Consider the following 12,054-nt stretch of genomic DNA (forward strand, 5'->3'; position numbering starts at 1 on the left):
TGCTGGACTTCCATGCAGTTTAATTTTCTGGAACTCCTGATTGTCTCTAGTTTTGAGGTAGTTATATCCTTAGTTGTTGAGGGAGATGCAGCATGTCTGTCTATGCCTCCATTTTGGCTGAAAGTCTATACTTTCTTATTACATCTTTTTATTTCCCTTCATTTTCAACTTTTCTGTATGTATAAGGAGGGACCCAAAAAACCTGGAATTTATTTATAAAAAATTATAGATTTATTTTTACATGTTTAATCTTCACTCACCTTCAAAGTAATTTCCATTTGTTGCAATACACCTTTTGAGGCTTTTTTTCCACTGCTTAAAACAGTTTTTGAACTAGTTGATTTTGATGCCTTTTAGTGCTTCTGTTGTTTTTTGTTTCATTTCTTCCACATTGGCAAAATGTTTGCCTTTGAGGACTTTTTTCATCAGAGGAAACAAAAAAAGTCACTCAGGACAAGATCCAGTGAATAGGGAGGGTGGAGCACAGGGATCATGCCATTTTTGCTCAAAAACTGCTGACCACTGAACACGGTGTAGACCGATGTGCTTGTAAATCACCCACCATGAAATGGGCAAACACGTTGAAAATCTTCAAAAATATTCACTGAAGCCAAATGCAGCCTCTCACAATAATGCTTGCTGGTACACTGATATAGATGGGTTCCTAGAACACTTGCCTAGTAGGGGAAGCCTGTACTATAAAGGGCCTGCCCTCCAGAAGATAATTCTGATATTTTTTTTGGTCCCCCCTCATAAGTGTGTTTCTATAGAAAACCTGTTTCTGCATCTAATTTTTTGTTTGCTTTTAAACCAATTAGTTACCCTTTTTGTTAATTAATTTAACTATTTATGTTTTTTTAGTTATTATTTTATTTAGAGTTATTGATACCATCTAATTCATATCTCTTTATCGTACTCTCATTTGGTTACCTTAGTCCTCCTCTTCTTCCAGTGAGTAAATCAGATATTCTTATGCTGTCTAGACAGTTACACATATTTTGTTTTTATTTATCTGATTGTTACCTAAGACTTATAACAACCTACTATTATGTAATATAGTTCTTCATTTTTATCAATATCTGAATCTTCTCTTTTTAAGACTGGACTATGAATCAGAATGCCTGAGTTTGAATCTTGGCACTGCTTATTACTGGCTGTGTGTCCTTGTACAATTTTCTTAACCTATCTGTGCCTCAGTTTCCTCATCTGTAAAATGGAGTCTTACTTCTCTCTGACTGTAGCCTCTACTTCCCTCTTCCCTAAAGTAAGGTTATTTAGTATCATCCTGCTTTAGTCCTGGATTATTATGTATATTTATTTTTTTACCCTTGCTTCTTTAGACAAAGTAAATTTTACTGAATTATTTCCTCACCTCAACTTTTCTTATAGCTGGCTTTATTTATTTTCTTCTTGTTAGAGTACTTTTTCATAGTAGTTTTCACAGCAGGTGTTTGTGTGTAAATGTTCTGAGGCTTTGCATACAAAGAACATTCTTATTTTCTCATTTTTAAACAATAGCTTTACTGGACAAAATTTTAAGTTTCATTTTTTCTTGAAGCACTTTAAAAATATTTTCTCATTGTCTCTAGTATAAGCTGTTGAGAAAACTAATAATCTGAATTTTATTCTTTGTAGTTGAATTGCTCTTTCTTTCTGGAATCTTTTAGAATTTTAGACTTTGAGTTTTTTTTTTCAGTTTTCTCTATTGATGTCTAGATTTTAGATTTTTCTTTTCCTTCTCTCTCTTTTGTTTGGCTCTTGGCACTTTATGTGCCTTCTTAATCTAGGTCTGTCACCTTTAATTGTGGAAAGCTGTCAGTCATTAATTCTTCAGTTATTTACTTCCTTTTGTTTACTCTCCCATTATACTATTATACAGATAGTAACACTCTATTTCACAGCTTTAACATATATCATAATATCCTGCTTATATTCCACCTGTTAATTGATCCCTGAACCCTTCTCTGGGATGATTTTCTGACTTGGTCTTCCAGCACACTAAATTAGTTTTCAGTCTATTCATACTGCCGTTCATGGTTCTTCATTGGTTCTTTTTTAAAATTCTTGTTTCTGCATTTCTGCGTCATGTAACCAATACATGACCTTATATTTGCTTCAGATTCTTAATGTGTTTCTTCCATTAATTCACTTTGCTTGCTATCTGTTATGGTGTGTTGTCTTTTGCTTTATAGCATTTGTGCCTTTCAAGTGCCATTTGCCTTCAGAGCTTATATTCCCTTGGGGATATTTGCTACCTTGGTTTTTAATGAGTAGCCAGAAAGAGTAGTTCAAAGCCTGGGCCCAGGTTTGTAAATCTCTTTGTGAGACTGCTACTCTCTCTCTTCTCAAGGTTATAATTGCCTTCTACATCCTCAGGGATCTCTGATGGGTTTTATGTTAGCTTTTTAAATGCCTGTGATTCCCTCTTGGTTGTTTTGTTTTGCTTGTTTTTGCTGTTTTGGTTTTGCTTCTTCAGTGCTGGGTTCAATGTTATGTCATAAGTGTACACTCTTTATAATATTGCCAGTTCTTAAGCTGTATCACTGTGTTTGAAAGGGCAGTGTATACCATGGCTCCCCAATTTTAGTAATTTAGATAATCACAGCATGTACTGTATAATTGACCTGGCCATACCAATCACTGTTTCTGGAGACCGCTGACATAAAAAGATAGAACGGTGTGCCTATAGTGTATAGCCTTGACCCAACTTTTCTTTTCCCAATGGGCCCAAAAGGGCCAGTACTTTTCTTTCAAGGGTATAATTCATGCACTTGAATGATCATTCTCTGGTTCTACCTCTAGTAATCCTTACCAGTCTTGATGATATACTATGACAGGAAAGTCATGCCTTAAAATTTATGTTATTTTAATAAAAAGTTTAAATTGAATTTTACTTTCATTGATTTCCACAAAGTCAGAGAATCCACTTCAGTGTCATAAATCCTGCACCTGCACCAGGTCTGTCCAGTGTGATGACAAAGAGCCATTCTGTGCTTTTCATTCCCCTGCAACTTCCTGCTTTTCGTGGAGAGGTTTGCTTGAGAGTTCACCAGGGTATCTTAGTAGTCTTAAGGGCTCATATAATATTTATCTTTTGGGAGGAAAAAAGTTGGATTTAAACTGTAAGTCAAATTACTTTTTTTTTTTTTTTAAAGAGATTTAAGTTAAAGTTCTGAATGACAGTTAATTTTGTTGATGAAAAGAGTTTGTGCTAAATGCTGAAATTAGTTACTGAGATGACATGTAAAATCTTTCTCTGGAGGTCGTTAAATATAAGATATATCTATCTTTCTGAGGTGGCTAGCTTAGGGGTATTTTTAAAGATGGAAGGATTGAGATGATATCTTTTTTAACTCTGTATGAACCGTTAATTGAATTGCTCTTCAATTTTAGCTAACAAATGTACCCTTTTAAAAAGTGCTTTTGTGTAATTGATATTTTTCAAGGGGATGTAGGCAAAGACAGACATACTAGAAGGAATTATATTTCATCTGATTTTTGTATTAACCAATACTTCTTTCCTGTAAATCCCAAAGGTTTGTATCTGCTCCTACTATTTATTTTTGTTCGAATAACTTCTGGAAATATCCGAGGCATCCTTTTTCCTACTCTCTAACCCAGTTACAGGTTTTCTGGCTTTCTAAGATTTGCCTTATACACACACTCACTGTCTCCTCCCTAACCTGTTCTTCTCACACGCCACAGATACATACATCACAATGTCCTAGACTGGAACAACATCTCTATGAGAGTGGCCTTAATTTTCCCTGGCTTTATCAGTCATTGTAACATTCTTGTCCCCTCTCTGCCCCCTTACACATTCCTTTCAGGAGAAAAGTGAATTATGTGCCTGGTAAACTTGGGAACAGGGTAAGTACACAGGGACCCAGACCCTTCCATTCTCCTCCCTTCTCCTCTTCTCATGACCACCCCCCCAAAAGAATGCATTTTGTTCTGCTTCTGCATGCTGCAGAATTTACAGTATTAAGTACCTTCTCAAATATCCTGTGCTCAAATTTCTGTGCTAGTTTCTTTGAGCTGTCTTTCAGCTGACTATTTTTTAAAAAATACATTATTTTATTTTTTTAGAGAGGGAGAGGGAGGGAGAAAATGAGGGAGAGAAACAATGATGTAAGAGAGAAACATTGATTGGTTGCCTCTTGTACACAACCCAGGCATGTGCCATGGCTGGGATACGAACCAGTGACCTTTTGCTTTGTGGGATAACACCCAACCAACTGAACCAGACCAGTCAGGGGTCTGTTGACTAGTTTTTCTCTATCTGTGCCTAATATGTTGTTTAAAGTTGCATTGTTATTTTTAGACATTATATTATTCAGTTCTAGACTTTTGCTTGTTTTCTTTATAGTTTCTAGTTTCCTGCCTAAAATTTCAATCTTGGCTTTTATTTCTTTAAACATAACACAGTTTATTTATTTATTTTTGTTGTTGTTTGTGCCTTTTAAAAGCAGTCTGTGTCTAAAAATTTCAGTACAATATGCTTTAGGGACATTTATTGTTTCCTGTGTGCTTGGTTATATTTAAGTCTGTGCTGAACATTGTATTTAAAGGATACTTAGGAAATATTTTGATGACTAGGGTTGGTGGCATCTTCTCTCAGAGAGGACTTTTGTTTGGTTCTGCTAGGTGTTTAGCAGTGCTACCGTTCTGGGACCTCCTTAATCTTGGTTCAGAGCTTGAGATTCCTAGACATTCAGATGATGGAAGGCTAGATTACAGATCCCTGGAGTGCTGATTTATTTTCAGTTCACCCCTACCTGAGGGCATGCTATCATAATTCTAGTAGAATGTGGGAATTAATATATCAGAGCTGCATCCCTTGGTAGTGTCCAGGCTTTGATTTCTGATGCCTAGGCCTCAAGAGGATAAACTTTATAGTTTCTTTTCCATCATAGGCAAATGCCTTTGGGAAAAAATGCAGCCATGCAGTAGCCAGGCTTATCTTCCCTGTTTATTGTCTCTAATCTTGGCCTAGAAAGACTTCAGTATTTTGTGAGATATTTTTGGGTCCAGCTTAAGAAAGTTTTAAAGAAGCTTTCCTTAGTGAGATGGTTTGTTAACATTACCTTGTCTGCTGTTTTTTTTTTTTTTTTTTTTTTTCCATGAGAACTCTGCCTTGAGGAACTTGGCTCTGCTCTTTGCCACGACCTTAGCTTGGGAATAAAGGCCTTAGTGAGGCCAGCGCTTCTGCCACATGCTTTTTCAATTGTACTTGTCAGTTAGCTGATTGTCTGATTAAACATGATGTACTTTTTCAGGGGAGAGGGACTTCTCTGTTATGTATCCCAATCTATTTTTCTCTAGATATTTGTTTTTGAAATAAAAATAGGTTTCTCAAAGTAGGTAAGTTCTCACATACCATGTGATTAACATGAGTTTTTATAATAAAGTCTTTGGGCAGTCATTCAAAGATTTGAGAAACCAAGAAGGAGAAGAAGAGGTCAAGTAAGATATGGTAAGATCTTGACTAAATTTGGCAGGCAAGAGATTATTGGCTACTGAGGCAAGAGTAATTATTGGTGAGGTGGCAAGAACGAGTGAGAGCTGGAGAGGCAGAGATAGTAAATGTAGCATGTTTCATAAAAGGATTACAAAAGGAAAGCAAAGAAGGAGGACAATAATTAGAAGAGGTCATGGGAGAAAAAGATGAGGTAAAGATGGAAGAGATGAGAATATTTCTATGCTGAGAAGAAAGAGCTAGTACGAAGGAAGTTGAGGATATAAGAGAGAAAGCGGATAGAATTATTAAATGTGTCAATTATCAGATGGTGATGGGCTCAAGAATAGAGGTGAATTGATCCTCTGACCAGACTTTGAACACATTTTCCACTGTATTTGTTTGCTTCAATTAGAACCTTTAGGATTTGGTCCGAGTGTCAGCTGTTAGAGTGAGTGTCCTTGTATAATCCTGAAGTGTGCTAGATGTCTGCTATGTTTCCACTGCACTGTGTGTGCCTCTCCCATTGAGTCCCATCATAGGTCTACCATATCTTTTACCTTTGCTGGAATCCGAGGTTCTCGAAGTGAAGACTTTGGTCTTTGTAGTTCCATAATAATAGCCACTCAGTAGTTTATCAAGCAAATGACTGCCATTCCTTTTTTATTTGTATGCACAGCTCAAAAGGATGGATCAGAAATGGCATTTTTCAATTTCCCTGTGGTTCAAAGCTTTAAATGTCTTTTTGGAGTCAACTACTAAGAACACAAATGGCAACCCAGGAGTGATTTATTTATTTATTTATTTATTTTTTAAGTATATTTTATTGATTATATTGTTACGATAGGAGTGATTTATTAACTGATTTGTATTTTCACTTAGATTTTACTTGTGGTTGGGTTTCTTTGCTCTTAAATTAACTGAATGTACTACACAATGAATGTAACTACTTCTTATGCAAACATTTTACTTAGCATTGAAAACTGTTACTTTGTGATAAGAATAACATTACTTCCAATTTATTTGTAAAGCAGCAAAAGCAAATCTATAAATTTTAAGGTGTATTTTGGAATGAAACATTCCTCTTATTTAAGATTCAAGAGACAATATTTATAGAGCGAAGTCCTCCTTCCTACCCTAGCTCCAGCTGCCCAGTACTCATTCCCCCGACAACAGCTGAATGTGTGTGTGTTCTAGAGATATTTTATGCTTCCACAATCATATATATTATTCTTTACCCCCATTTTTACACAAACAGTGGCCTGCTTTACACATTGTATGGTACCTTGCTCTTTCACTAAACAATGTATTCAAAAATACAAGACTTTTAAAAAATACTTTAGCACCTTAAATTAAGGTGAGGCTTCCATTCAAAGGCATCTTAGAGCCATTGTCAAAAAGCAGCAGTCACGGTGCAGCCATTGCTGGCAGTACATGCATGGACGGATGGCTGCAACTCCTTGGTGTTTCAGGCAACAGACCATTGAAAGACCACTTTTGGGAGAAATAGGAGTCCCAGTTTATGTCTCAAAGCCTTCTAATTCCTTCTCCTAGTAAAAGTTAAGAAGGTAGTAGCATCAAAACTAATATGGGTCAGTCAGCTCTTTTGAAGATGATTTTGGAGATAATAATGGAGCACAAAGGATAATATTCCATGGCAAACTATGGATTTCTGTACCTCTGAGTGTAAAAGTGATTCAAAGAGGTGGACTCTGTGTGAAGAAGTTTGAGTAATTCCCTAACCAGTTGATTTCAATTACATTTTTTTTTCTTTGTATGCACAAGAATGACAAATGATAGAATTCTATAAATAAGTCTGAGAGATAGCTCTGTTTAAAATGAAAATTATAACTGATAAACATGTCATAGTTTGAGAACTTTGTAATATTTTGTTTTAATCAGCTGCATAGTACTTCACTGGATAAAGATGCGATAATTTAAAGATAGTCATTTGGGTTGTTTGCAGTATTTTGCTTTTACAAACAATGCTACAGTGAATGACCTTGAACATGGGACTAGTAGGTTTGTAGAATAATTTCTTAGAAGTAGGATTTATATGTGCTTTTAAAATGTGATACATCTTCCTAATAAGCTTCTAAATATGTGGGACTTCTGTTGTTGTTGGAGATTGTCTCAGATTACATTGTAGATTAACTTGGAGGGAGAATTACTGATGGTACTTTTTCATATTTTCAATTTATCTTTTCTTTCTGTTAGGAGTAGTCTTTTCCTTAATATATATGGCATATTACTTTTATCTTTTTTGTTGCTACTGAAAATGGAGTCTTCCAGTAAAATTTCTAAGTAGTTGAAGTTAATAAAGGCAATTAAAGTCAATTAATACCAAGTTTCTAATAGGAAGTGAAGAAAGAAATGAACAAACAAAACAGAAGCAGACTCATAGATACAGAAAACAGACCATCGGTGGTGGAGTGGGGTGGAGGCTGTGTGAAAAAGGTGGAGGGATTGTGAAGAACAGATTGGTAGTTACAAACTAGTCATGGGGGGATGTAAAGTACAGCATAGGAAATGTAGTAAATACTATTGTAATAACTATGTATGGGGGCAGATTGGTACTGGAAATATCAAGGGGAACACTTTGTAAAGTATATGATTATCTAACCATTATACTATACACCTGAAACTAATAGAAAAATAAAATTAAATGTAAACGGTAATGTAAAAATTTTTTAATAAGAAAAATTATTTTTAAAAAAGTAAAGAAAGAACTTGCTTGCCAGAAAGGGACGACTGAGGGTAAAGCACCTGTTGGGTCAGGACTCCATGTCCACTCCTCAGAAACGCTCACACCTGGCTGGTAACGCTGGTGGCCAGGGCAGCCATGGAAGCTCCAGGTCTCACAGGGAAGCTGAGGAGGTCCCCTGCAAAGGTGGGCCATGTCCAGGCAGGGTCTATGTGGCTCCAGCACTTGGCTTTGGGCAGTCTCTGGCCTCCGGGATTCAGAGAAGGTGCCAGTGGGCCTGCAGAGCTGGTGCCCAGGCAGTGTGAGCTCTGGCAATTGGACCTCCAGGGTCCTAAACAGTCCCCATATGGTGGCCTATCTGGTGCAAAACACCTGCAACACACTGGGGGAAGTCACAGATGCTAGCAAGTCCAGAGGGGTTAGCCAGCGTGGGCACCTCACCCATAGGCCTTTGTGCCCTTTGCCATTCTCTCTTCATGAGCATTGGACTTGCAGCTCCCCATATCCCCACCCCCGCTCACCCCCCACCCTCACACACATGCCCCAGCCCCAGCCGCACCCCCAGCTTTCTCCGTGACATCACAAGCACCTGGCTGAAGTTAGTTCAGTGTGTGCTAGACCTTGAGAGACGTGGGAAGCTAAAGAGAAGCCCTTCTAGTTTCTAGTGTATCCCCAGGTTTGTTTGGTGCACAGTTGGCTCTAGGGGGGCAATTTGCTTTCTTGGTTTCTTCTGTATTCCCACCAACACCGTTCCTTGCTTCTCCCTGTCTACTGTAATGATGCCCTGCCTGGCTGAACCCACCCACTGCTCCTGCACCTGCCCTTGGCCCTGGTCACAGGCTGTTCCACCAGGATCGTGTGCCTTTACCATCTGGATTTGACATCTGGCCAAGAGGTGGTGGTATTTCTACCCACAGACTATGGGCTCTCTTCTGAAGATCCTCCCTTGGGGAACTGGAAGGACCCTCCAAAGAAGCCTGTGCTGTCTGCTTATAATTCCATGATGTGTGGATAGTCGAGAACAATCAATTTGCCTCCTCCAGGGCACAGATATTCTCTCTTGCATTTACCACCTAAGCAAATAGTCAAATCTATGAAACCAGTCCCTTCAGTACCATCCTAGTTTCTTGCCCAAAGGAGATGAAGGTGAAGGTCCAAGAAGACCCCCCAAAAGGGATGGCAAAGAATGAAGAGAACAATGGGCAGGACAATCAGAACAGCCTGCATAGCAGCGGGGACCTGCCACTGACATCGAGGCCCCTGAAGACCAAGGGAGTCCTCACTTTTTGCAGTCCTGGGCCTCTGGACCTCAGTCCCAAACACCCACAAGACAACTTGAGTGGAAACACCCAGATGTCTCCCATGGGCGCCTCCTTTGAAGTCCAGGTGGTCCCAAGCTCACACAGCCCTGCAGAGGTGGCCTGCCTCCTCTGAAGCCACTCAGAAGCAGCGGTGCTCTCTGACCCTATGCTGTGCGCTGCTGTGTGAGGACCTTGGAGAACACCCTGAAAGACAAAAGAGAGGTCAAGGCTGACTGCAGTGCCACTCAGCCTGCCCCTTCTTTCTCTCCACCTGGCTTAGCGATTGCAGACACCCTGCCCCTGGCCACTCAATTTAGGCAGATCCCTGCTATGGTCAGAGCCAGGGCGCGGGCAGATTTAACTTCTCAGACTGCTATGCAATTGATGAAATTGAAATGGATCCCACTTCCCTCCCTGTGCTGTCATAACCTCTCCAAATTTCAGTACTATTGTTCACCCCGAGAATACGGACACCACACCCCCTTCCCAGAGGGGCCTTTCCCATTCTGTCCCTGTATCCAGGGAGGATGACACGGAGACTGAGGGCACCACTCCTCCCTCCTGACCATAGTGTTACAGGTGCCCCTTTTTCCCTATGCATTTACCTCAGTGGGCCCTTACCTTTGCCCCACGATGTATTAAATAAAACCTTAATAATGTTTAAAAAAGTTAATTAATGCTTCAAATAAATCTTTTTCAAACTTTATTGAAAAAAGGGTACATTATGTTAATTTAAAATTTGTTCAAGATTACAAAATCCCATTAGAAAAAAATAAAGCTTAATTAACAACAGAGGAACACCTTCCGTGTTTCTTACAGCAAAACAATGTTTTATTGGTGCCATTAAAAATGTGTACCAACAGTAAGGTAAATATAGTGCATCTATCTGGGTCTCTTTCTGGTTAGTGAACAATGAACAGATATGGATGTTAGTGCTACTCCTGTACCTGATTTCGGGTTTAATGATCTCGTACCTGAGTAGAAAACTCGTAACACTCCTACTTGGGAACCACAGACCATTAATCTGTTGATCACCCAAACTACTTGGACATTGGTATCACTGGGTCATTAGGTAACTAACGTTCATACTTTTACATCTAATTTTCCTCAATAGCTTTTGGCAAGTTAACTGTCCAATACTATTAAGTAGATTTGCAAAGACTTCTTAAGCTGCATCCTCTGCCTCTAGCCTCCCTTTCATGTTATCATTAGGAAAGGGTGTTTTGCAGCTCTAATGTAAACCCATCTGAAAGGCCACATGCTGTCATATTGGAGATACGCCATCTTTATCCTGCTACTTCATTGAGCCAAGGTTGCAAGCTTTTTGTGAAGAGAAGCTACTTTCCTCCTTTGAAATTGTATTCTCTACCAAAATGTGCTTCATTAACACTCTCGAATATAAAGTGAAAATTTCAATTATGAAAGTGTCAATGATTCCTGTCATCAATGGATTCAAAGTAACAGTATATGTATTTGTGCAAATAATGTTTATTAGCCTTTTTTTTAGTATAAAAACATAAAGAAGAGCAAAAAATGGCCTACAATCTCATCATTCTGGTAACTCTTATTGTTTAAAAAACAAAGTAATATGTGTGTGGTTAGAAGATTTAAGCAATCCAAGAGCCATGAAATGAAAAGTAAAGTTTTTTTTTTTCTTTTTACCATAGACCCTTTTCCCAACTTAAACTACTGTAAACATATTCCTAGGTATCATTTTTCTAAAAATAGTTTTACAGATATATATATGCTCACAATTTTGCATGTGTGTGCATGTACAAACACCTATTTTTTAAAAAGGAAATTACATAAAATAAGTCCCATTATACACAATATTTTTCTTACATATTTCACTTATGTCTGTAGGTTTCTTCACTTGAATCTATGCAAGATCTAATTTATTCTTTAGGGACATTGAACATGTGGGCGTATGGACAGCTATTGGTGGAGATTTAGATTAAGATCTTTTATAAACAATGCTGCAATAAACATTCTTAGTAGCATTTGGAATGCTTCTGAGAGTGTATCTGTAGATTAGAGCAGGCAGTGTAGCATAGTGATTAATAGCATGGATTCTGGTACCAGATTGCCTGGAGTCTGAAGTCATTATTTGTTCCTAACTAGCTACGTGACCTTGGGCAAGTTATTTAACCTGTGCTTTACTTTTTTCCTTGTCAAATAATCCTAAGGATAGTTTATACTTGAGTTGTTATGAGGATCAATATATAAATAGCTTGAAATAGTGGTTGGCATATAGTAAGTAGTTAATAAGTGCCAGTTTTATTGTGGTGGTAAAATTTGTGTTATATATACATGATAAAAGCCATTGTGGGAGAAAAGGAAACTTTGAAAATAAGGGAATAGAAGGGAGATAAAGGAAGAAGGGGAAACAATGAAAAACAGAGAAAGGAAAGAGGAAGAGGGAGATGAAATAGAGATTGGGAAAGAGAACACTGGAAGAGCAGAGAGAGTGAAATGTGGAAAGGAAGGACCGGCTAGATGAAGGCAGTGTATCTGAGGATGGAAAATGGTGATGTAAGGTTGGAAGAACAATTGAAAGCTCACGCTGACAGGTTGAGGTCTCCTTTGATCAT

This window comes from Furipterus horrens, unplaced genomic scaffold (assembly GCF_987537825.1).
Source record: "Furipterus horrens unplaced genomic scaffold, mFurHor1.1.pri manual_scaffold_6, whole genome shotgun sequence".
NCBI lineage: Eukaryota > Metazoa > Chordata > Mammalia > Chiroptera > Furipteridae > Furipterus > Furipterus horrens.